General features: G+C 40.3%; 1 pseudogene; it reads right to left on the bottom strand.

The window, feature by feature from the left end:
- Positions 1-1,513: 1,513 nt before the first annotated feature.
- Positions 1,514-15,585, bottom strand: LOC115372870 (solute carrier family 22 member 13-like; annotated as a pseudogene).
- Between the last annotated feature and the right edge of the window lie 11,489 nt (positions 15,586-27,074).

The raw sequence follows: 27,074 nt of genomic DNA on the forward strand, positions 1-27,074 counted from the left end.
AATATCACGCTACTTGATCAATGACTTTTGTATGGATTAATATATTTCTGAAAATGCAGTAGTCAAGTTCAACTTTTGTAATTGTTTTATTTAAAATCATAATTTTATAAATGTCACTGTAATAACTGCAAGAAATAGCCTAATAGGCTCCATAGTCTGTGCATGCTCACTGTGATTCTGATTTATTTTCACGAATGAAAATGTTTCAGATCTGAACTGATGGCCCACGCTTTATACCAAGACATGCTTAGAGGAACAGTAAGGTTGAATGTCTGATGTTGCTGAGTCCCACTTTCTCGTGGCAGAAAGTTTTGTAATTTGCTGTGGCAATTAATTCTTCAGTACACATCACTTAAATAAGCCACATACAGGCCCAAAAAGTCTGTGAGGTCCAGCCTGAGATACAAGAAAGGCCTGATGTCAAAAGCTTCAGTAAGACTCTTTGCCTTCATATTACAGCTCAAAATCCAATATAGCTCCCTCTTTATGAGTAAAATGTTAATGTGACCATCAAACAGTTTATGGCCACACAGATCAGTGTCCTGCCCACAGTACCGTCATATAGGGGGGGAAGGTGATGACAATTCTAAGGGCCCACAGCCCACTAGGGCCTACATACAGTTAAAAAAGTGGCAATGAATGGGATAGAGGGGCCCACACTGATATTCTTTCAGGGGTCCCAGAATTCCTAGCAACTGCCCTGCCCACCCGCTGTCAGTAGAGCAGAACCCAGCTGTACATCCCACAGATGTTACAGATTGCTGTCTGTGCTGCTACCTGTAGTTTATTTGTGTAAAATGAAAATGATGCACATACTCAGTAAATGTGTTTTTGCACTGATCTCTTTATAGTTCTTTATAATCAAATGGTATGATAAGGTATGAAATGATATTGTTATATGAGATCTCTGTAGTGAAGTACACAATCAGTCATCACAGTGACATTAACTGGCCAAAAAGCCCTCTAACACACCCATGTCACTGCTGCCACAACGGCAGCAGTTCCTCTGTAGCATGTAACCTCTATGGCCTTTTCCCAGTTCAGTTTTAGATAGCAGCCAGTTAATTAACATCAGCAGTTCATATGCAGGTAAATTAAGTTCAGAAAAGCATGAAGTGAAGACCACGCCCAGTTGGAAAGACCTGACAAAGCTACAGCTTGAAGTTTTATAACCAGCAGCAGCGCCCAGCTCCGCTGAGGCAGTTCAGGATGAGTTGTCTTGCTTCAGCAGAGTTTGTCAGAGGTGTGTTTCTTTTTTCATTCATGGTGTCCAGCCCTGTCTTGGCATTTACTTGTTTTCACAGATATCAAGTCATGTTTTAAAGTTTTCTACCATCAGTAACCAAAAAGATGTAATATTATTTGATTCATAAAGTTTCCGTGTAGAAAAAAGGCAAAATAAAAGTTTGACCACAATTTAAATGATTAAATGAATTATTACTTTTATTATCATTGTTATTATTACTACTATTTTTACTACTACTATTATTATTGTGATTGATTATTGTGATTTTTAATGCTGATCAGCATTTCCGGAGCGGCGGGTCAGTCTCTTCCAGATTCTGCTAAAAAATCCACGCACTCCCTTCTTCTTTTTCTTCTTCTGCTTGTTCTGGTCCTCATCTGTGGAGTTAAAAAGTACTGCGCATGTAGAGATGCTCTCATATGAAAGAGTCTGCACATGGGTCTTTTTTTTCTCAGTTCCATAGCATCTTAAATACTTGGTGCTTTTTGTTTCATGATATTTTCTCCTGTTATCAAAATGAGCAACAACTCACCGTGACTCTCGACAAGCTCCACCCTGCAAACCTCAGGAGTCTGAGAAAAAAAGCACAATATTAAGCAATCAAACACAAATAAGTAGCAGCAACAAGAAAAAGGAAACTTATGATTGATAATAAAACTGACTGTCTAACTTCAGTGTAGATATGTTTCTGTAGTATGATGACATTTTTAGGTAAGCAGTCAATTCTTACCTCATCGCCACTGCAGGCTGACATCTGTGGAATGAGGTTCTCCTCCTGTGCAGCATCCTGAGTGAAGAATCAGAGAAAAACATTAGAAATGATTCAGTATGAGATATTTTATTCACATACAACAGTTTCTTTCTTTCTTTCTTTCTTTTTTTTTTTTTTAATATTTGGTTTGTCTCCTACCTCAAGGATGATGTGGGCCGTCACATTCAAGTCAGCAATCGGAGGCAGGGATGCCCCCATCTCAGAATCCATGGGTTGGACCTGCAGGTCAATCACTGTGTCCATCTCGGTCTCCATAATGACACAAGATGCATTCTCAGACTGTGAACACAAAAGAATTTCAAGTCATTTTGATATAAATACATGTTCAAGACACCAAACATGCTGTGATAGAATGTGGAGACAGCCGTGCTTTACCACAGCGTCCTTGTGAGCAATCAGCTCAGTAGCGGCCTCCGTCTGCTGCAGGGGCTCCTCTGCACACAGCTCAGAGCTCTCCTCAGAAATGTCTGCAGCCTCTTCCAGTCCCTCTTCCACGGCAGCCTGGCACCCGCCATCCATGTGCTGAATGGCCAAAAGGACAGCCTCCCTGGCACTGAAGAAGCTGTCATCATAGTCTACAAGCCTGAAAGACTGCAGCCTCTCAGCAAACCTGCTGTGGATCTGCGCCACCATGTTCTGAGCTGCAGTTTTGGACAAGCATTTCAGAAGACCGGAGGGGAAATGCCCGAACTCTGACAGGCAAGGGGCCGCTGTCTCGGCCAGCAGTTTGCCTGTTTCAGCAACAGCAACAGCTCTGGTTGTATCAGCAGCTGCCCTGATGAAATCCTGAGCCTGGGAGTGTTGGTCATGAAGTTCTGGTCCCTCCAGGAGGAAATCCAGAGCTCTTGCCACTATCTCCACTACCAGGGTGCCAACATGCTGCTGAAGCGCCTTTTGCAGTGAGGAGATGCTGTAGTTTCTTCTGAGCTTTGAAGCGGCGTTCTGCAACCATCCGAAGAAGGACAAGAGGACGACTTTGACATCCTCCTCTGCTGCAGGGCGGATGGCTGACAGGAGCATTTGAAGGCCCTCCAGTGTGATCTTCATGTGACAGGGAGAGAAACAGAGGAAGAGTTCATGTGAGTGACTGTTACAGTGCAGCTGCTACAACACAGAATGTGATGGATTTAGTTTGTACCTTTCTGCCAAACTGCAGTGAAAGTTGCTGCTCTTTATGAAGCTCTGCCCAGAGCTCTTCCTCCATGTGACTGAGGCAGTGGCGCCTCGCCATAGTCCAGGCCTGTGCACATCAGCAGCGTGTTAGTCTCAATATGAACATCATGTAGCTGACGCTGAGCATGTAAATAGAGGTTTTAGTATCTCGACAGCCTGAGGATGCTCTGTGTTATACTTACCAGTTCAGCTAGAAGCAATTCTTTTGCATCAGCCCTCTCTGCTATTCCCTGGAACCTTCAAAAACATGAAAGATTTTGTCATCTCTCTTTTCAAAATATTGCACCTTTTGTATCAGTTTGTAATGTAATATGTAATGCTATTTAACAAATGAAGAGTTGACTCACTCCTCCAGGAAGCATCGTCCTGACAGCAGCCAGGCCTTCATGTTGCCAATTGATACATGAGGAGGAACCTCATCCTGCTGCTCCATGAGCAGGAACTGTCGCATGATCTTTTTCTGCAAGACACACACACAGTCTGTTTGGACCTGGAAAACACAAGACGCCCTCACCAAAATTCATTTTTTCATTCCCAGTGAGCAGACTCACCTCTGCTTGGTACAGATCATGCTCCCTCTCTGAGAAAGAGGACGGTCTCATCAGCTGGACCTGCTGATGGACAAATTCAGTGTCCATGTGTGACACTGCTGGTTTACCTTGCGAGCAGAAGCAGAAAAACATTCAGTCCATGAGAGTTAGATCATCATCAGCATCACTGAACACTACAGATTTCAGTCCACACCTACCTCACTGTGACACCTGAACTGAACAGAGCTTTTGTCTCAACTAGCAACAAGTAAATAATCAGCTACAGAAAAGGTGTGTAGAAAGCTGAGAGTTGAAGGTTGACTGACATTCTGCCACTTGCACCCTCTGACTTCAGAATGTGCCATTGTGATGCAACAGTGTGTTGAATTTTGGTTTGGACACACGTGGGCACACTGCTGCACAGTCCACACAACGGCCTGTTTCAATTCTGCACTGTATATTGTTGCTTTTACTAATTACAGGAAAGCTTTTCTGAACAAAATGTGTGAAATTACAGTAACTAGCTCCCAAAAATCTATAAACCCTCACAGTGGTAAATTGTTCAAAGTAATATTAATCACAGATTGTCATAACCAACAAACAAAAATACTACTGTTGACTTTTTTGATTTTATGTTTGTGCAAAGTACTCAAGCTGTCCAATCCCACAGATTATCATCACTGTCAACTGTAAGAAATTACACAAAAGGCAACATGGAGCTCAGGACACCTCCTCAAAAACAACAACAATATTGTTTTCAGTACATATCATAGCATCAACCCTAACTCCTTAGTTGGCAAAACACACAATTTAAAGAGATTTCGCTAAGAGGAAACAAATAATGACAGAAAACTCATGTACAAACCTGCAACAAGGAAAACTCGAGGTGTTTTGATTGCGGTGTTTTAAAGAAAATGTGCTCTGAGGGTTTAGACAGCTCAGCATCCACGCACCAAATGACTGATCCAAAGATCCACCACTCAGGTGTACAAGGCATAGAATGTAGGCCAATATTCCATCACCACAGCGATGGGCCTGTTGTTGTCAGGATAAAGTGACCAATGAGACAAAACTCCAACTGTTCTTACTATTACAAACATAGTTTTATTAAATATATAAAGACCAGATTGCAAGCATCAGGTCAGCTTTGGTCTAAGCTGTAATAGTTTTCCTTTGTGCCAAAAATGCCAGAGCAAAGATAAGATGAAACTCCACGACAAGAACTTTTCCATAGCACACTGATGTAAAATAAATGAAACCATTTTGTTTTTTGTGTTAAAATGATTGAACTTCTAATTATTTAATTATATTTTAATGTGAGGGCTGGTATCTAAGCAGGGAGCACCGCCCCTAGTAGCCAGGGTTCAAGAGCTCCCATATAAGCACAAGTGAGGGCAGGTAGCGCCTCTCTTTTGGCACTTTTCCACTAGTACCTACTCGGTTCGACTCTACTCGGCTTGCCTCGGTTTGCTGTAGCTAGGACTGCTTTGTTTGTGGAGGGGAGATTTGGAGTGTGGATGCATGGTTTAATGGGCATTTTGAGCCATAAGATTTTACTAGTGTTCTTGTATGTGAAGTTGTGGTGCGGCTTCCCAGAAAATATGAAATAACCCTTACATAAAGTTTTTGTTGTTGTTGTTGTTGTTTTAACAAATTGAAAATAAAATAATACATTTGCCAAAAAAAAAAAAAAATTAAATTAAAATGACAAGAAAAGACAAAGAAAATATTTTGAAAGAAGATATGTACTAATATATAGGAAATTGAAATATTTAAAAAAGTATTTAAACATTTTTAATCTCCTTTGTGACCAATAAAGAACGAAAGAAAAAAGAAAAAATATTAACCAGAAAAAGAAAAAAATGCATCTTCATCGGTTAAGATAGCTACTTGTTTAAATAAACATTGCACAAAAAAGTAAGGAAATTTGTATTTGGTAGATTATTTCTTTGTTGTAACAATGCTTCTTGGCAATCAATCTTATACCGTTGGACCTGTTTATTTCCCTTTTAAATGGTGCCACATTTGTAAGAAACATGAATTTGTGGGATGAGCAGCAGAGCTGAGTATGTGGGTTGTGCCCATGAAAAATTTGTCAAATCTTCTCTGCCAGTGCCTAACAGCTTATTTTGTTGTTGCTACTGACTCTTGTTTTGAGCCTCTGGTACCCCCAGGTGCTGCCAATCAGGTGCCTGATTGGCAGCACTGATTGTGGGGCAGCATCTCCCTCACTGCTCATCCCAATGCATGTTCCTTACAAATGTGGCACCATTTAAAAGGGAATTATACAGGCTTTCCAACAGTATAAGATTTATTGCCAAGAAGCATTGTTACAACAAAGAAATAATCTACCACACACAAATTTCCCTACTTTTTGTGCAATGTTTATTTTGGAAAGAAATTAAGCAACTCTCCTCCAGCATCTAGAGGGTTAAGAAGGTTAATGAAAACCCTTTGAGGAGTTTTGAGTAAGCGGTGTCCACTGGACAAAAGAAGAGTGATATTATAAGAAACAGCTGGTTTTGAATGACAATGAGAGAGATGCACAGCCAGCCAACAGAGCAGAGTCTTCACAACATCCAAGGGATGGCAGAAATATGATATCTTTGATGGAGCATATTGCAGGGATGACTTGGTGTTTTTATAAGATATTTACACAAGATTTTCAAAGATGCTTAATACTGTTACTGTAGTGTAAGATTTGGAAAGTGTGGTCAAATGACTGTCTATTGTCATCTTCACTTATATCCCTGCTACGTTTTTTTTTTTTTTTTTTAACATTTAATATGTTTCACAGGAGAAAAATAAATAATTTTGATGTGTTACATTATATATTGTCTGTGATGTGTTGCACTGTAGATGGTTTACAAACCAATAAAAACTTGTGGTTACAACTGGCAGAGGCCATTCTGTGACAAAACAAACACAAACCTTTCTGAATGTAAGCATAAATAATTGCATTAGCTAAACAGGAATCTCAAGAGCTTTTGCAGTTTAAAATGTAACTTAATTGAAAAGAGCAAAAATGGCTTTGCACAATATACTAGACATGATGCAGCAACATAGGACTCCCACAGGCAACAATAAATATTATGTATGTAAAAATAGCTTTTGAATAACTGTACTGTGATATTCAACGAAAGCTGTTTGTGTGCACACACACTCAATGTCCACTTTCTCAGCTCCACCTGTCCAGTCTAATGCAGTTCAGGTCAGCAGCTCTGCCATAAAAAGTTTATAATGTTCAGTTTGTGTTGACATTGTGGAGAATGTGTCAGTTTAATTCTATGTTTATTACTGAGGTTGTAGTTCACAGAGGTCTTGTACTGGACTACATTATATTGAGAGGTGTTTCTAATTTTTGTCCTCCCTGTTTATATACAATGGCATGGACAGAATAATGGAAACAGCTCTCAATAAAATGCAGTCCAGTCCAACAGCAGCACTAACTATGAGCTCAATGCCAAACAGAAGTGAATGAACACCTGTATTACTGTGACAACAAGAAAAGCAGAGCATTATAGGCAGCAAGAAAGAAAACTTTATGGCACCAACAGTTGGATTGGATTGGATTAGATTGTACAGGTGGACCTGATAAAGTGGCCACAGAAGTTATATTTATATGTGAAAGAGATTGTTCAGGCTTTATTTAGGCAGGGTGCGTCATGCATTTTAAATGCCGTGCACCTCAGACTGAAATAATACAGCTTTCATTTTGTACTAACTAAGCAAGTGCACTCAGTGGAGTGCAGATCTCAGCCAGGCGTATCTCCCCTCTTCCGGACTGCTGGCCTTTTCTGCTGAGACTTAGCAGCCAGTTGTAGGTTGCAGCTGTCAAATGATTTCAAATTACAAATTAAGTGTGTCTGCTCTGTGTTCTGTTGACTTCCCTGTCATCAGCGAGTAAACTCACCCAAAAAATGAAACGCACATCCAGGATTTCTTCACTCACTACTACTAGACGTGAATATAGTGAGAGAGCAGAAGTAGCAAGAACAAATGTTTTTCAAAGGTTTTGAATCACCACAACCATGAGAATTCATTCATCATAAAGGCATAACCGTGCAACAAAAAGTAGGTGAATATACCCAGTAGTTTCCAAGATTAGCCGTGGACAGACACACTCACATATTAGTCAGACATTTCTATTTACCTGTCGCACAGATATAAGATATTAGTAGCTAACGTGACATTGCCCTGGATAGAAACACTGAATTGTGGGAAAAGGAGAGACATGGTTGTCTTTATTGTTATCATTTGAAAAGGCTGAGCTAAAACATTTTAAAGCAAATAAAACACATAAAATGCCATGTCTGTTGTAGCGCATGGAAAACCAAGGCCAAAGGTCAAGCTACATGTCATTATCCAGAAAGGAGAGAGATGATATTCCAATTTTAAGGGAAAAAAAAAACAAAAAACAAACGGAAAATCATTGATGGATTAATTCCGACAAAAGTTTGGCTGATTGTACACTCCTGTTTTCAGGCATGGAAACAGAGAATGTTACTTCAGTGAGCTAAAACGGCTGAATGGCTAAAAATGTAGGATACATTGTTAGATCCAACCACTGCTGTACTCTCAGAAAGGCACTATTAAGAATCAACTGTCAGCCCGTCCTACTCACTGTAGTAGTTTGTAGTTTGAACCACTAAAGGAAAGACAAAAAAAAAAAAAAGTGTATCTATCTAATTCAATGCACCAGTAACATTCAAAAAGATGATATTCATGTCCTTTTAACCTTAAAAGGGAGGACAGATCATGGATAAAGGCTCTCAAAAAATTATATTGGGCTCATCTAGTTTTTCCTGTGATGATATAGTTTTAAGATGTATTAAAAATAGCTTATACTGACAAAGCTAGGGGCGCTTTTAGGTAACAAGAGTATAATCTATCCACAGTGGTCTAGCAAAACAGCACATTTACTTTGATAAATGTAATACTGTCTAAACTGTGGAATATCAGCTAGTTAAATATCTGTGCTGACACAGTGAGTCAGCTGTTGCTCAGTGAGTAAGAGTTTAACTACTTGCCATTGTCATACTGGTAATCTAACTGTAAATGGAGGTATTTCTGTATATCTGTCTTTTGATTATCTCAACATCCGTCCCTGCAATTGACTTCAAACTTGGCAGGTTTATTGCTGAGGAGCCAAGGGAGTGCAGTGTCGCATGTTAAGCTGTTTGGATGAGAGGTTGTGCACAAAAACCGAGGCCAAGCAATCAGCCCGTCACAAACACTTACTGCGCTGGTTTAGATGGAGGAATCTTTGTATGCATGTCTGACTTTGAATTTTCTCTGCAGCCGTTCATCCGAATAACCTCAAACTTGGCAGGTGTATTGCTGACTGACACTTTGCACTGTCTAATAAATGCATGTGGTGATGGCCTTCATCAGTGTTATGAGGAGGCTGTTAGCTTGCAGCAGTTTACCTGTTGCCCTCAGCCTCTTGAGCTGAATCGGGTAGCTCTTTCCTCACAGTCTCAGGCAGCAGGAAGATGAGAGCCCCGCTGACCAGTGAGAAGCTGCTGAAGACGATGGTGGGTATGGTCCAGTGGTACACAGCCAGCATGTTGACCAGTGGAGCCAGCAGCCCACCCATTCTGCTCGCGATGTTCCCCAACCCTGAGGTAGTTTGTCTGAAATAGGAAGTGCATTCCAATTTGCATTCCAGTTTTTGTGACTTTTCCAAAGTTTCCCAATTTTTTCAGTTGCTCGACAGCTGGATGGACCCAGGGCCAGATAGTTGTCAATAAAGGCAGCAAAACCCACTTCAAACAAGGCAGCATACAAAGTAATGCAGTCTCCTTCATGGCCAGTCAGAAACAAATATAGTATGTTATGTGACCATGTTTTTAACTCTATTTGTGGCAGCCTCTACAAATTCTCCAAAAATCTGATGAATGGTTTTTAAGAACTTCCGTGCAAAAGAGGGAAGAAAAAAAGAGGAACGGCTAGAGGGAGGCCAGTCTACAGCACTCCTCCAAATTTCAGCAGAAGTGGTGATGACATCTCAAGACCAAGCCTACCGGACAGATGTCGGGAACAACTCTTGAACATATACGCTGCATATGCCTCTTGCCCAGTTCATGAAAAACTGGCCTGCGGTGGCGAGTGTGGTAACAGCAACGGCATTACCTGAAACAGAATAACTGGGTGACAAGTGAGCGCAAAACCACTGAATTTTCCTTGACATACAGCGTTTCACCTGAGCGTGTTACCTTGAGGAACAGCGAGGGTGAAGATGCAGAGGAATCTACCAGTCATAAGTGTTGATATCAGAGACAGTTTCCTCCCCCAAACCTCCAACAGCCAAGGAAGCAAAGGAGCTGAGCTGGCAGTTCAGTGAGCTCGAACACAAGCTGGGTCACGAAGATGTCCAAGCCAAAGTTTCCGACACTGAATGAAAGGCAGAAGTAGGTAACATTCAATGAAAACCTTACGCAGGCAAGAAAGTATCAGTCATTCAGGAATTAATGTTAATATATAACATGCAGCCATTCAACATTTATGTTTTCAAGGCTATTTCACATGTAAATAGATGGCACATTACTGTAAAACTTGTAATTTTTCCCCAGTTTTTATTGGCTCAATGGAGTTGTCACTGGGGAAATTAACTTACCATGCAAATGCTATAGCAAAGATATGTTTCATGAGTACAGCTGATCTGATAAGAAGTCATATGCCTCCCTTTTCCACAGTTTCCTTCTCAGCAGTCTGTAATGGGTAGATAACCATTTTTGAACTGTTCACCTAAGTTATGTATACAGATACAAAAACAGTTGTTTGCTATTTAATAATACTCCATATTTTTTATTAATGCTCAGATGTACCAGAACCACATCTAAAACTGGAATGAAAAAGTAATTTCTTGTGAAGGGACACTACCTCTTCCAGAAGAGAGTCTGGAATGGTGCGCTTGTTGATTGATGCGACCTTGAAAATCCACTTTTTTGCTTCCTTTGTCCTCCCTCTGTCTACCAACTGGCTGATTCTGGAATAAACCTGATAGAAACAACAAATATGTAGGTAAAAATCACACTTCACAATAATCAGTATTGTTGTACACTTAAGAGTCCTCTGAAAAGATATGGGATGAATGCACACCATATGTAAATAGCAACCACAACAAGTGGTGCCACTATGACCATTTGGGCCAGCCTCCAGTCACGGATGAAGTAGACCATGCCGGCAAGCAAACTCTGCCCAACTGCAGCAAATGACTGACTCAGACAGGAGCCCAGGGATCGCTTGGCCACCCCAGTCCATTCATTAGCTGCAAAGAGGAAAATTCATAAAATATCGATAGGCTGTAAAGCTGATGAATGACATCCTCTTGTGCTTTTGTTTGTTTGATTTTTTTTTTTTTTTTTTTTTTTTTACAAGCAAATACTGAAAAAAAAACCCAGAAACTTAAGACAACACCACTGATGCATTCAAGTGTATCTCAACATATAAACAACCATATGTGCTCACAATCATGCAAAATCAAATTATGCAAAAATCAAAACATGTTTGCCCCTTCTCAGCTATAACTACTGCTAGAAATTCAGACTGTCTAACCAGGCCAGTAGGCCCAGACCAGGGTAGGCATCCATGTGCCATGGAGAGCCGAGAGGCTGCAGGTTTTCATTCCCACCAAAAATTCCACCAGCTGATTTCACTGATTAGTTCCTCCTCTCTGCTTGAAAGTGAGATCATCAGTGAAATAACCTGAGGCCTGTACCATAAAGCTGGATTTTGTCTTAAAGAGGTAACTTCAGGGTTAACCCTGGGTTTTCTGTACCACGAAGGTGGTTTACTTTTTATCGGGGTACGTTGCCGTGGTAACATACACTGAACACCTAACCTGCTCCGGAGCAGGTTAAGTTCAGGATAAGAGCCCAGCAGGCATAAAAGCCCCACCTACTGACCAATCAGTTCTCTTGGAATATGGCTTGCCCATTTGATGAGACAGTGTGAAGAAGTAAAGGCTTGTACATGTTGGAGGCTATATAGCTTACAACATGTACACTACATGTATAAGATATAGTAAGCGTACTGACTACTTTGAAGTATGTTTTTAAACGTATTTTTTATTTGCTCCCACGTTTTTTTTTGCTCCACTGGGGTTGCATCTGAAATAATAAGGCTAAAATCACATGCCATACCGACAAATCTCATAAACACATAAATTTATGGAACACACAAATGTTACTATAGTCAGATCTAGGCTACTCGTGCCATCATGGTGGGGAAGTAATATTATAATCCCACTAATTTACGTATTGACACAGTCGATTTTTTGCCAGCATTCCTTGCGGCTTTTGGCAGCTGCAACTGTGTTGCTTTTTGCCTGGATGATGGATTTATATTCCTCGTATTTATTTCAGATTATGGTCTGCTCCTCTGTCATAAAGTATGTGGCTCAGATGGATTTTTTCATGTCTGTGATTGGTCGTATGCAGCAAACACCGCCCTTTTTATGTGGGTGCACACAGATCTAGATTGTAAAACCCTGGGTTGAATTAATGAGCTGATAACCGGCTTCATGGTACCGAAAATCCGGATTGCGGATGTCTGGTTAAGTGAAGTTAGATAACTAAGAGAAACCCCGGGTATGTCAATCCAGCTTTAAGGTACAGGCCCCTGGTGGAGTTTTTGGTCTCTCAGCTCTCCATGGCACATGGTTGCCTAACACTGTAACCTATGAATAAACCCTGTCTCCTAACAATGTTCCCATGCACCTCTTAATTACATAAAGGGGAAAATGTATTTTGTCATGGATTGTTTGTTTCTGATGTATCTGTCACAGTTCTGTGTTTTGACTCTTGTTTTTGGACTTTATGTTTGGACACTTCTCTGTTTCTCCCACCCTGCGTTCCAAATCGCATACTTTTTACTTTTAGTATGTACTGCAGCTGCCCTTAAAAAGTATGTAGTTTAGTATGTATTGGGACATACTAATTCTTTTTTCCCCTACTAAATAGTATGGTAGTATGGGTATTGGAACGCAGGGTAAGTGTTTTCGGTGTAGTTTCCTGTGTCTTCTGTGTCAGTCTCGTTTGCCCCTCCCAGCTCCCCACACCTGTCCTGAGGTCCTGAGTTTGAGTGATCAGCCCTGGTTGTCATGATCCCTCCCAGTGTTGCTCTCAGCCAATCCTCTGTGTTCTCCAGTCTTATGTTCCCGCCCCTTCCCCAGGTGTGTCTTGTTACCTAGTTAGTTCCTTGTGTATTTAAGTCCTGTCTCTAGTTTAGTACTTGGTCTAGTTATTGTACTTGCTATGTGTGTTTCTGGTGTTTACTAGCTTAAGATCTTAAATTATTGTATACTTTGATGAAACCTGCCTCAGTGCCTGCTTTTGGGTGCACTTTCTCTCCTCCATGTGACAGTATCACAAATACGCTTGTAATCAGTGTGCCTTGTTCCCATACAACTAAATGAGGGAAATTTTTAATTTTTATTTTTTTTTGGACCCTGCCAAGATGTGCCACAGGAAGTCATTCTTGTGACATTCAGACTTTCAAACGCTTCCCTTGGAGGGTCAGATACCCTGAGGTAATGGACTGCATAACTATATTTAACTGGAAAGTAATTTTATACATGTAGAATGGCACAATAATTCAACATGCTTTATTCTTTGTTTGGATCCCTATTAGCTTCCAGAAAGGGGTCGCTAACCTGCCTGGGGTCTATGTAAAAACAACCACCATAAAACCAAGCAATAATAAAAATCATACTGCATCAATAACTCAAAAAGACAAAAACAAGGCAAGACCAGTAAATAACTCTACATGAAACAAAAATTGTAACCTATGATGAAAACAAAAATGAAATGATCAGATATATCAGATACAGAGCAAAAAATGAAAAAAAAGTGACAAAACCATAGTAATCTGTAAGAGATTCATAAGATTTCATAAGATTCATTCATAAGATTTTTTATTTTATTTTAATTTTCTTTTGTATGGACCTTGCTCCTCCACACCTGCCCTGACTTCAGTCTTTAGCTCCCAGTGTTCCCCCAACCATTCAGCTGGGAGAACACTGTTCTCCAGTCTTGTAGCTGGTTAGTGAATTAGTTCAGTTAATATTTAAGTCTGGCTTTCAGATCAGCTTTTTGTCTGTTCTTGTGCTCATTGTCTTCCTTAGTTACCAGCACTTGTTAATAAATACATGTGTTCTTCATTCATTTGGGTCCACTTGCACTCTCAATTCCTCTTTTTCTGTATATATTGTAATACTATTGTGGGATTACTGCACGTATTTACAAATTTATAATGCACATTTTATGAGCATTATATCTTATTTTCCTGTTTCTTATCATTTCACTTATGATTATATATTTTTTTTTCTCTCAAGAATTTGAGCAACTGCAGCTGAGCCAGTTTGCCCGGGGTTTGCACGCAGCTTTTGGGTGTATGACCACCAGCTGATTGGGGTGTGGATCAGAACGGCAACTGTGCTAATAATTTACTGTGTTTTTTAGAAATCTGAAACACCTGAACTCCTCTGCTTTCTCTAATGTCTGGTGTCAATTTGATTCCTTTGGATCAATGCAGTTTGTAGTTTTAAGAAGCTGTCTTTCTTGTTGATTGCAAGGACAGTATATAAATAAATGCTCCACCATCTGCAATGCTCACATCTACTCGTATCATTGTTTATCCATTATTTTTAATATACTGTTCAGACCGGTGTGACCAGACCAAACCTCATTCTTGAGATAATATCCTTCTTTCTATTTCTGTGCTTCCTCTCATTCTACTGGCGTCACCTGCAGCGCACTCTGGTGGATGGTTGTGTGAGTCACTGGCAAAACAAGACAGTGAGTGTGTGTGTGTGTGTGGGATTGCGTCTACAGGTTTTGAACCCAACACAACAGTACACACATTTTTTTCCCCAGTCAAACTCATGAAGCTGATTACAGTGTAAATACAAATGCCTAAATAACTTGTCAGTTTGTATTAATAATTAATAGTTCCACATCTGGGCAGCGGCCACAATGCTGAACAATAATGAGAACTGTCCTCTCAGGTGTAATAGAGTATACAATACCCAGTATGACGCTGTTCAGGCGATAACCTCCATAGCCGACCCCCACCATAAACTGGGATGCTATATATAGGTAGAAGCTGGGACACATCCCTGTTGTTATAGTAAATATAAGCATGATAACCACTGGAATTTGAGTTGCTCGTTTGCAGCCAAACCTGAAAGAGACGTGACAGTTTTAGTCAGAGTCACTGGTCTTGTGGTGTATTTTCATTGAACTGCATGATGCAGCATGAAGGACACATACTTACGATTCAGCAAAAGGTCCAAATAGGAGAGAACCAACAAGAATACCAGCCATCATGATCGTTTGTGCCACTTGAACCAAGTTTACTTTGTCACAAGCAAGATCAAACTATAACAAACAGAAATCAGACAGTAAACCAAAGATAGTATGTGGTATATGAAAATGATTTTATGAAGGTGATTTAATAGATCATGCACACTCAGTCAGACTCACATCAGTGACTATGGTGGCTTCATACAGAGTCCTGTCATACTTCCATCCACTCTGGCAGCCTGTGGTTTCACTAAGTCCGTACTTCCTGATAGTGTCAATGTCCCAGTCCACCGGGACAAACATCTGGCACTTACTGAAGGTCCCATCCTTCTCCCGGGGCAGAGTCAAGTTCAGCTGCTCCTCTGTGGTCAGGTTAGGGCTGACACTGAGGATCCAGTCAGTGTTACAGTGTCGCTCCGGGTCTGACTGGACAAAAAACACACTGGCAAAGTGAAAAGGCAGGATGAGATTTGGGAAGCAGAGAGCAAAAAGAATGAGTTTCTGAAATAATCCAAATCCCCCGATGGCTTTAAGGATCTCTCCAAAATCAGACATGTTGACAGTGCTGATTACCTGTTGATACCGGCCAGATGATAACCCTGGAACAATGTTAATTTTTAACGCCTGCATTACATAATTCAGTGAGCATGAGCCAGTGGATATCTGAGGATTTCTCTGTTTTCGTGAGTATATAACTGTCCCTTGGACAGCTGTGCCATGCTCTTTGTGGTTTATATTATTCAACACATATCCAATGTCATTAATTTGCTTAGAAATAACACAACTGTACACTTTCTAATTGCATGCAGTGCATATGCCAAAATCCAATTTTGCATGCAGGTGATGTGCCGAGCTTTCCCACTATCTTCCATGGAAAGCAGACGCACCCAAATACCACATACGACTGTAAATTACAGTACCAGCAGTTCTGTTACATGCTTTGGTGTGTTACTGGATCAGCATATGCACTGTGCGTAAAGTGGTTGGTTGTAAAGTGGTTGTAAAGTGGTGTTATTTGTATGCAGGATGTAAAGACAAGGCTGGGTTCTTCGACATGTTTCGTGCAAGGGACTGAAGGGCACAGGTTTACGGCAGCATTCTTCAGAAACACATTGTCAACATGGTTTTTAAAGGCATCTTCATTTGAGTGAAACAACTGGTACCATAAATAAATAAATAAATAAATAGCAGTAAAATTCTAAATAGGCCTACCCCAAATCTTTCACTTACTTTAATTCACCCTAACTCTGCTTTGTCCAGAGTAATAACAAGTACGATCCCATGATCACTTTGTTTGTGTGACTGCACTGGGATGTTGCGTTTTTATAGGCTGTTTAATTTTTATCAAGACATTATAATTTATGCTTATCTCTTGCCAAAAGATAAGCAATAACAGCATGCTGACTCAGACTTCAGGCTCAATTCAGAACTGCACAAATCATTTCAAAGGACAAAGGCAACTTACTCTCATGAAATTCTTTATTGATTTATTTATTTTCGAGTTTTGTGCATTCAAGTATCCATCTTTGACTGTTACTTAGCTCTGACATGGTGGCTGTACAAAAAAAAAAAAAAAAAAAAACTGTTTTGCAGTGTGTGGATTTCTTGTGGTGTATTGTGTTTGTTACAGCTGCCCCTGTGATCTGTTAGGGCATATTTCTGGTGAATGATTTACTTATAAATGAAAACACAGAAAGAGCAGCAACATATTATTAGCTAGTCCCTAATAGAGAGTGAGCTGTGCAGTCTAATACTGTCAACTTTTTGGTGAAAAGTCACAGGAACTCTTTGAACTTAACCCCTAACTTAGGGGCAAACTCAGCATTTTATAGTTATAATGAAGCTTAGAGATGAGATCAAAGAAAGATGAATAATGTTGCTCTTTCTTTGCTTTGACATGAGCTTTTTTCATGTTTTTCTTTTCTTACTTTTGTCATTCATTCATGGATTTATTTTGTCACACACACCCTTCCTCTCATTTCAGATAATGTCACTGCCTGCCCTGTGTGTGTCCCTGCCACTGTGACTGTTTAATTTGATCCTGTGTAAGAATTGTATGGTTGACTCCCTGCCTGTTCTCCATCAGTGGTCACACTGTGAGGAGTCGGACACAGTTTACCGGCGTTGAGTTTTCACCCTTGTGTTCTGCACTTGTTACACCTGTCAAATGGTGTCTGAATTAATCAAAGAAAACAGGACATGAGCTGCCTGGTCTTCTTTTGTTTACTGATTACAGTCAGGCTCACTGCCATCTGAGGAGCACAGCACAGGCCCACAGCTGGAATACCCAAAGTTAAACTTTAGATTAGACAGATAACCTTTAGATTTCAAAAATGAACTGAGTAAAATGAATAAGGAGGCAATCTGCAATATGCACAGCAGTGCAATAGAAACTACACAGCAAAATAGGCAGTATTATCCTGTGTGCCACACACTTGTCTAGGTTTGAGTGTAGCCACTGAGCCACACTATTAAGTGACAATAAGGGATTCACTTTGCTTGTTAATGACACTTAGTGACTTGAGGAACTAATTAGGGGCCGGGCGGCCTAAGCTGCCAGGACCCTCTTGTATTTGTGAATGTTTTTCTTCTTCTTTCTTCCGAGGAAGTCCTACTTCCCATGCACGAAAAATCACCAAATCCACTTATGGAGCAAATCAATCATTGTTAAAAACAAATGATCAACATCTCCATGCTGTCTAGATACAATATGTGTATTTTCAGATTTTTGTCTTAATAACTAAATTTTTGACAGCTGTTTAAAATCTGCCTTTCCATGGCTGGCTGCTGCCCTACAGGTCAGTGATTGGCTCAGTCAGTTTGTGAAGCTACATATGAGGTTTTAGCTCAGTGAGATAGAGGCCAGTCCGCGGTGCCGAAGATTGTGAGTTCAAGCCTCAGCTTGTGCAACATTCCCATGTGCGAAAATTCACCAAACTTTGCACAAAGGTCCAGTCCCATGCCAGATAATCATTGTCAGATTTTTGTCTTGATGACTGTTTTTTTTTTTTTTTTTTTTCTACAGTAAAGTGACTGGCTTAGTCAATTTGTGAAGCCTCAAGTGAGTTGACACTTGCCAATTAGCTCAGGGAGATAAAGTGTTGTTCTGCATGCCAGAAACTGTGAATTCAAGCCTCAACTGATGCAAAATGCACATTAAAATGCCACCTTTCTTTTCATCTTCCAATTCTCCACTTGTTGCTCAGAATTGCCTAAAATTGCCCGGCCCCGACCATTGCTGCGCAGCAGCTATAATTCACTCTTGCAGTGTGCCAGGAAGTGGGCTTCCAACAACAAATGAATGAAAATTGTAAATGACCAATACAATATTTTCATTTCTTGGTTTTCAAACCAAGAAATGACAAAAATTGCATTGTTTCTTTGTGGAAGAGGCAGAACAACGAAAAAAGTCCATTGGTCTGTGTATCATCATATAATCCACCTCTTCAGTATAGAGCTGTGCAGATATATCTGTGTTGCTGCTCTGGCTACTTTTTCAGTTGCACCTCATGTACAGGCAACGCTGGACCACAGTGGAAGCTACAGATATTTAAACAGGCCTCATAACTGACACCAGCATACATTTAATAACACCACGGTGGTTCACCTTCTTTCACTGCCTCTTGTATCACTTTTTTTATCCTACGTTTTTATATTGCTTTTATAATTCATGTCTGTTTTGACTGCTGAATTTTATTTGTTTTGGTAATTTCTCCAAGTGGAAATAAACATTTAGCTTTTACCTTATCCTGTCTTATTTAATTAAAATGCTTTAATTTACTGTTTTGTTAACTCCTACTGACCTATGGATGCGTCCTGATATCTGTTATTCATATCACTACATTGTCTGGTCCATGTATCTGATGAAATGCACCAGCACCACCTAGTGTCACAAACAAGTCACTGTGTGGTTATTGCATTGAAACTTTTCTTCAAAGTTGCTTTCAATCAGAAAAGCACAACATCTCATCTACATTTTCAGCATTGTTCTGGATTTTGTCACATACATCCAGGGGAGACTGCAACCTGAACATGATGTGGGTACAAATCCACTTCTGACAGCAAGAACTTTTGGGTTGGAGGTGAAACCATGACACATGACATAATAGTTTCAAATGTTGAAAATGGGTTGTCAAACATAGGGAAAATATCCACAAAATATGTGAAGAGATTCAAAACAATGAAAATCACAGAGGATGTCTCATGTTCTCCTGATGAAAAGCAACTTTGGGGAAATACTCCCCGTAATAGCAATGATAATTGTGTTCCCCTTGGAGAAATTACATTGTTGTAGCACCAAGAAATACAGTGCAACAAAACAAGAATAATAAACACATCATAAAAAGCAACATAGCAATAACTATAAAACTGTAAAACTAACTGTACCAACTAATGAATCAAGTGGGCAGTGGAAGAACATAAACACTTTTGAGGTTATATCAAGTTACGCTTGTGTCAAGCATGTGATCTATATAAATGTGTGCAGCTTCTAAGACATTAAATATCTGTGTTTTCACAATTCTCTAAAGGCTATACTGCCATGTGTATTGGGTATATATGCATACACTGGGAATTAATTAATATCACAGGTGTAATATTCAATCAAATGTATCCAAGCAAAGTGTGAGGTTTAACACCTGCCTACATCCCACCTTCACATTTGATCATTTTGTTTTTTACATATTTAATTTGGCCCATATACATACATTTATGCTCTAGATCTTTGTAAGTTACTGCTAATGGTCTGATTTTTTTTCCCTGCTGCAGCTTGACAAGCTTATCATCCCCGTCTTTGGGTGAGAATAATCTGCCCTGCATGATCATTCAATAGTCACATGAATGTTGATGATGCTTTGACCTTTGACCTCTTTGCCACTGATTGATAAAACACTAGATAAGAGTCTGGAATGCCTTGAATGTGGTTTTGTTAAGTTCTTTGAAGTCTGGTGCATATGCCCTGTCCACTGTCTACATGTGGGACATCAAATGCAGACAAACACGTGGCAGATAGCCCCCCCTGCTGGTCAAAACCGTTGTTCAGAACATCCTCATTGAGTAAATGTACACATTTAAACATGGGAAAAGTCCCAAGCTTTTTTCCCATCGTGATCCTGGATGTTGTTTGTTTCTATCTAATCATATTAGACAGAGACCAGGAACCCAGGACACAATGGCTGGCCTATTATAATCCAATAGTCCCATGTCATTACCCTGAGGCTTGTGTGGTGATTGGTATGATGGGAAAAAACAAATCCTAGTTTTGGACTGCTCTGGTTTGTCTCCTAGTATGCAACATTCAGTCCCGCAAATCACTGTCTCCTCTAGCTGGGACCTGCTCAGGAAAAAATGAGACGATGATGATGATGATGATGACGGTGATGGTGACGGTGATGGTGGTGGTTTTTATAAGTGTGTCATGTATGCTAAATATGTCCAGGCCACATGAGCTTACAGTGTGCAAAGGGTCCACTGTGCAGTACACAATTTCCCCAAAACAATAGTACACAAATTCCAGAATTTTAGATAAATAACCCATCTTCTTAAGATAGAAACTCATCTTTTGAGACAAAATTAGCCAACTTAATCTCCAATCTGCCAGCCTCAGTAACTCAAGGACTGACACCAGTTATTAGCTGGGAAACTAGAGACCTCTGACTGAGATAAATGTCGGGTAAGAAATGGTTCATGGCCGTATTTTTGCTTAACATGGACAAATGTGCATAAAGAAGAGGAGACTCACATGTTTACAGCTCCTTCTCTCTTTATTTCAAATGCACAGGTAGTTAATGAAGTTCTTAACAGCAGATTCCGGTTTTTACTGTAGGAAATGAGCCTGGACTGCTGATTCCTTACAGGATGAGCGTGTTACTCAGATTGTCCCTCCCACCAGATTAAAAAAAAAAAACAAACAAAAAAAAAAAACATGGTAGTGTATGGTTCACATGATGAATTATACACTCTTGTGTCTTTTCTGTGCTCAGAGAGTAACATATCTTACTCTTACATCTGTAAATGTCATAAATTCTGAAACATATTTCAAAGACACATGTAACTTGTGTGTGTGTGTGTGAGATCACCAAAACCACATTTCCTCAGTTGTGCTGTGTGTCAATTGGTAAACAAGGTTTTTTGTTACATAAAGACGAGTGGGCAGTTCACTCTGTTTGCAACACACTCACATGTAAAGAGGGAATCAGATGATGCGTGAGAAGGATGTGACCTTCAGTTAAACACATGTTTGCTGTGTTAATAAGCTCAGCTGTTTGACTCTGGGCTTTGGACTCCACCACAGATAGAGACACATAAATGTCAAGAAGGACAGGCTGGCGGACAAGGACAGACAGAGTACTGTAACACAGACACAGAGAGAGGGACAAACTGAATGATCAGCAGCATGGCAACACGTGTACCAAGGGCACAGGTTTCACTTCAACACGGGGGGCAGAGATCGAATTACAAATAATAGTATTTCCCATTTTTTCCCAATATTTTTGTCTAACGGAAAACAGAAGATTTTGGGCATGACCATTGGCTGCCTCTGAGCGGGTCTCTTGAAACTAGGCACCTTGAGCCAGATGCGATTTCATAGCCGGTTTCTGTTCAGTACATGTACTGTTTACATTCGGGCACTGGTTCAATATTTTTTTTCTCTTTTTTTATTTTATAGTTATCATCATTGATCAAATAATGACATGCAGATGGATCATTTTTGTCCCATCTTGCCCAGATAACAAGCCAGGAGATTCACTGCTAATTTTCATCTTAAGGTGACCGTTCAGGTTTAGGGTTAGTTTTAATCAGCATTTGTGCTCATCTATTTAGTCCATCCAAAACCTCTTAGCATCTTGTTTGACCAGATAATCTATTTTTTATAGTCATGAGCATCTTTCTTCAGCTAGAATACTGGGAATGGTATTAAGTAGTATAGTATTTGGGAGTATAAGTGACCCAAGTCTCTTTGGGTATCTTTTCTTTGTTTTTGTTGTCTATGTATGATGTACAGTGTCTGTGAAACTACCTTTTTGGCTGGTTGATGGCTCTGTGATGGGCCAATCACTTTCAATACAACAGATATCAATGTAAGAATATGTCAATCCCCAAAGGTTCATCAGATTTGACCCAAGAGTGTCTGACATATTGAGCATGATGCCTAGAGGCCCTGTTGGCCAGGTGGCGGCGTTATGGTGGGCCATTCAGATTTTTAATCAAAATGCTGGACCCTAACGTCAAAATCCATTATTCTTCCAAGTTTTGTCCAAAACAGGCCAGCAAAGGCTCAGAAATGTCATGACACACGGACGTAGCCCAACCCATTGTCTCTTCCTTGATCTGTGATTGTGGAGGACAGTGTCGTGGGAAATTGTAGGGGGGAATCTCACCTGCAGGTAATTTTCTTTGGCCCAAACCAGAGAGTCAAATCTGACTTTGTTAAATTTTTGTACTTGGTTTGTTTGTCAATCAGGGCCTTTAAATTCCTTTACAGGAACTTAGACATCTAAGTATGGTATTCCTCTCACTTCATGCCACTAGCATCAGTTTGATCAGTCATCTCCTGCAGTAACGAGCCTTTCCATTATGAGCTTAATCTGATCAGTATTGTGGTGTACCGTGAATCATTCATTAACAGCTAGTCATGCTTCCTTCTCAATCTCGTGAGTTAGTTGATTGTAGATGATTCTGGCTGATAAATAAATGTCAAATATCATTTTCTGGAGTCTCTCTCTCTCTCTCTCTCTCTCTCTCTCTCTCTCTCTCCCGTCCTTCTCATCCTGACCTCTCGCTCGTTCACCCTCTCTCTCTCTCTCTCTCTCCCTCTCTCTCTCCTCCTGACCTCTCCCTTCCGTCCTTACACTCTGAGAAGACAAGGGGCCTTTTTGTGCAAATGGGGAATCACAGGACTCACATGCTTTGTAGGAGAGAGAGAGAGAGTGAGGGATCGCAGCAGAAGCCAGGCGTGCTCAGAAGGAGGAGAAGAGAGGAGTGTAAGTGGTCTTGAGTCAGATAAGGACTTCAGGGCCTGCAGCTTTCTGGACTTGGACGGCTGTAGATCCGCAGTGTAATTGGACCGGACTTAGACAGGACTACCTAATCATGGAAAATGGCAAAACAGAAAACGACACAGAGGACAAGGTGGAAGACGTGACAGAAGGTAAAAAAAAAAAAAGACATCACCTGAAACTGAGTTGTCCCTTGTGAACAAATGCTCAGAGAAAAAAAGGTCACCTCTTTAACCAAACTCTGCAAAACATACACTCTCAGAAGATATCTCATTGCATCCTTTTGACTAAAAGTCACCACAGAGGTGCCGCTTGCAATAGTCCAAGGTGCAATTTTCAGATTTCCTTGTTTCTTTGTTTGAACGGCACTATCTAAACTTAAAGGTCTTCACTTGATCATTTGCAATGAATGAAGGCAAAGTCCAGTTGACTTCTGCTGCGTTCAAGACGTCCTGGGAGCTAGGATGTGCCCAGTTTAAACTTCCCAGTTCGCACCACAGCGCATTCAAAAGCTCCACGTATGAAAGTAAAACAACAAACATGGCCAGCTGCAGGTGAATGCAACTTATCATGCTTTTTTCTGTTACTGAAACTAAAAATCAAAGAATAGTGAGCGAACTGAACGATATTGAGAAGGACAGATGATGCAGAAGGTACTTTTCAGGTAATTTATATTCACTGCTCACAATAACCAATCATATGCCATGTGTCTGCAAACTGGGGGTTCAAAAATTACGCCCAGTCTCCCTCCAAAGCATTTGGAAGGCTGTCTGAGAGCACTTTTCCTATTGGGATCTAGGACTCTTCCCAGTTCCCAGGATACCTTGAACGCAACATCAACCTACACCGATTTTAACAGTCGCTCTTCATACTTTTGACAATTCCTTCTTTAACTTTGCCCAGTTGTTCTATTTTAACACAAAACTCTGTTGTCTCTAAGCCAGTGAGCTACCAGACTGTTCCGTATAATTTAATAGACAACGATGCAAAGGCAGCTGTGCAGATGGAGCACAAGTGCAGCAACAGACCCCTCTCAACAAGTATGTAGTCAAAGTTCTCTTGTCACAGAACCAAATCCTTAAAGTTTCTCAAATGCCAATGGTGAATTCATTTGCTTCTGACCTTTCGTTTGAGCAGGCTTTGGTACAGTAGCCTGACGCTGACAACCTAAGAGAGAAGCAAACTGTGTTGGGCACAGCAAACAAGCCAAATTACAAAGATCTTGACTCAGATTATTTACAAGAGACTTGTTAGACATCCTGCAGACACAAGAAGCTGTTGTTGGAAAATGCATATTCCCTTTTTGCTCTTTCACAGTGTAGACACAGCGCAGAATACAGGCTTTGGACATTATGCTGTAGCCACTGCAGGGCCCTCTGAAATATGCACGATAATATATGATAAGGAGGCGTTTAGGATGACCTTCAGCAGCGTTCACAGGAGAAACGACTTCTGACATTTCCGCAGAAACAGAGCCATAGTGTTTCCACATGGGACAACTGATGAATTGTCTCATGATGCACTGCATCTCAAGGAAACAAGCACCTTAAAGTTGAATTTCCTTGTCTTGTTGCAATTTTCTTAGACAGTTCAGTATTACTTTCCTGAACATGACCACACCATCCCTCAAGCTCCCAAGTCTGAGTAGACATACCCAACAAATCAGTAGATTTTAATCAGTCTCATCAAGAGACACTTCCTGGAGCTGCTCCATAGAGAATGCATAGATCACTGGAAGTTGTGAAACAGTTGGCGTGGAAGCCTTTAGCAAGAAAATACGAAACAAAAACCACATACAGCAGGGAAGAAAGCTGATGATAGATTCTGAGAGAAAGATGTTAAAACACATACAGTGATGGTTGTCACTGAAATTAGTGTCACAAGTATCTCTTTTCAGAAGAAATGCCATGGCAGGCCTTTTCACATAATTATGGTTCTGTAACTCTACAAAACTGCTGGATGACTCATTCAGACAGTGGAAACAAGGTCTGTGTCTGTGCTTACGATGGATGACATACTTCCACACTGAAGTCCAATTCAGATTGATTTATGTGGTTTTTGGTGCCCGTTAACAAACTCTGTGCTGCGTTTTAGACTGCGCAGCACTGTCAGATTTGGTGGAAATGCGCTTGATTGCTTTACAGCGCAAAGCAGAAAGAGAAGACAAACATGTAGAGCAACACAAAGCAAGAAAAGGGCAGTTCAAGCAGCAGCAAAATCCTTTCAACAGGAAGCAACGGGGTTTATGGGAAATGTGGTCTTAACTATTTCATCACTATAGATCATGTATTTGAGATCATGCATTTGGTTGTGTGTGTTTGTCCACAGCTAATCTCCCATACTACTGGACCTACTGGATCAGCCTCCATTTTTTGTGCACAGTTATTACTGTATGGTCAAGGACCTCTCGTGATTGCAGTGACTCAAAACCTTTGAAAAACAAGCATTGGAGAAAGGGGGATATGCAGGGAGTGCCTCCATATTTTCCCTTCTCCTAGTAGGCCGGTGTTTTTTCTTGCAGCTAAGTCTGTATACCATAGGACCTATCAGCTGAATATTTCTTGTGCACAGTTTTGACTGTATGATCAAGACCTGATGGTTGTGGTGATTCAAACCTTTTGAATAGCCTGTTTTCTCAGCTGGTTTTTCACCTCAGTCTGAGCACCTGAGAAGGAGATACACAGCTAATGCCTTGATATTTTCCCTTGTCCTGAGATCTGCCTGGTGGAGATCTGCCCTTTACTGAGTGCACTCATCCAGACTAGTTAAAAAAAAGCAGGTGCAATAACAGTGTTACTGGTGAGAGATAGAGGCAACCAATCATCTCAACCATGGTCTCATTTGTTTATGGTAATTAGTATCACTACTAATTTGACAGTGATAAATTGATGTTAAAACTAAAAAGCACTTTTAAGTTATCCACATGCAGGGTTATGTGAAACTTGATTTGAATGACAGAAAGATATTTTTTCTGTTCTGTTATTTTCTATACCAAAGGTTACATCTAGTTTCTCTCATTACAGGCTTGTTTTCATTTATTAATATCATAGCTTTTATAATGATTATATGATTAAATCCAGGATAAAGTCAACAAACATTTCTATAGAAGTTGTCTGTGTGGGTGCTCACTGACTGTGTTTTCCTCCAGATCAGGACAAGGATGTGCAGGAGTCCAGCCTGGAGATTGCTCAGGTAAGCAGAAGTACCACCGTGGAGCTCTGAGACACACTTCTTTCAATATTATAGGAAACTGTGTTTTTGATGTATAGATCACAATAACTAGTAAATTGCAAAAGTGACTAAACACTCGCAATTTTTAAGCGAATTTGCACTTACAAAAAGATGGCTGGTGACCAGATAAATGATGGTGTTGACAAACCAGCCACAGCAAAAACGTACCACGATATAACCGGTGGCAGTGTTAATTAGCATCCACACTCTTTTCACGGTTGACCTCAAATAATTTGAGATAATTTATTCTTTACCTATACATAACTGGCTTCTTTTTTGCTCTTTATAATCACAAGTCACTCTTTCACAGAAAAACTGCCTGTCTTGTGTTAACTAAGTTGAACGTGACACGATTCCAGATGGTCAGGTTGGGTTATTGGAGAACATTAAGATCAGAAGTCGCAGCTGACATTTGGGGATGATTAGTGTGAGGACATGTGAGGATGATGGAAATGTTCAGACTTAACAGAGCTCACGCCTGTGTGAGGAACACACATTTGAGCAGCTGGTGCCACTGAGATTAAACCTTTCTTTCAATACAGACTTGACCAAGAAAGCAGCATCACAACAAATGTTGCAAACAACCTATGAAAAATGCACATACACTCAAACACACTCAAAATCATGTGAAATGTTATGCATTATATCAGGATCAAGAAACGGGGAACCTGACAAATTGCAAAAACCTGTGATCTGGTCCATCATACCATAAAAAGTGATGAGAGAGCTGCGTCTCAAAGGTTTCAGGCTTGAGTTTGACAAGGTTACTCTGTTACTAATGGAGAACACGTTGCTGCCCTAATTCTAAAAATGAAG

The sequence above is a fragment of the Myripristis murdjan genome, chromosome 15 (genome assembly GCF_902150065.1).
Source record: "Myripristis murdjan chromosome 15, fMyrMur1.1, whole genome shotgun sequence".
Lineage (NCBI taxonomy): Eukaryota > Metazoa > Chordata > Actinopteri > Holocentriformes > Holocentridae > Myripristis > Myripristis murdjan.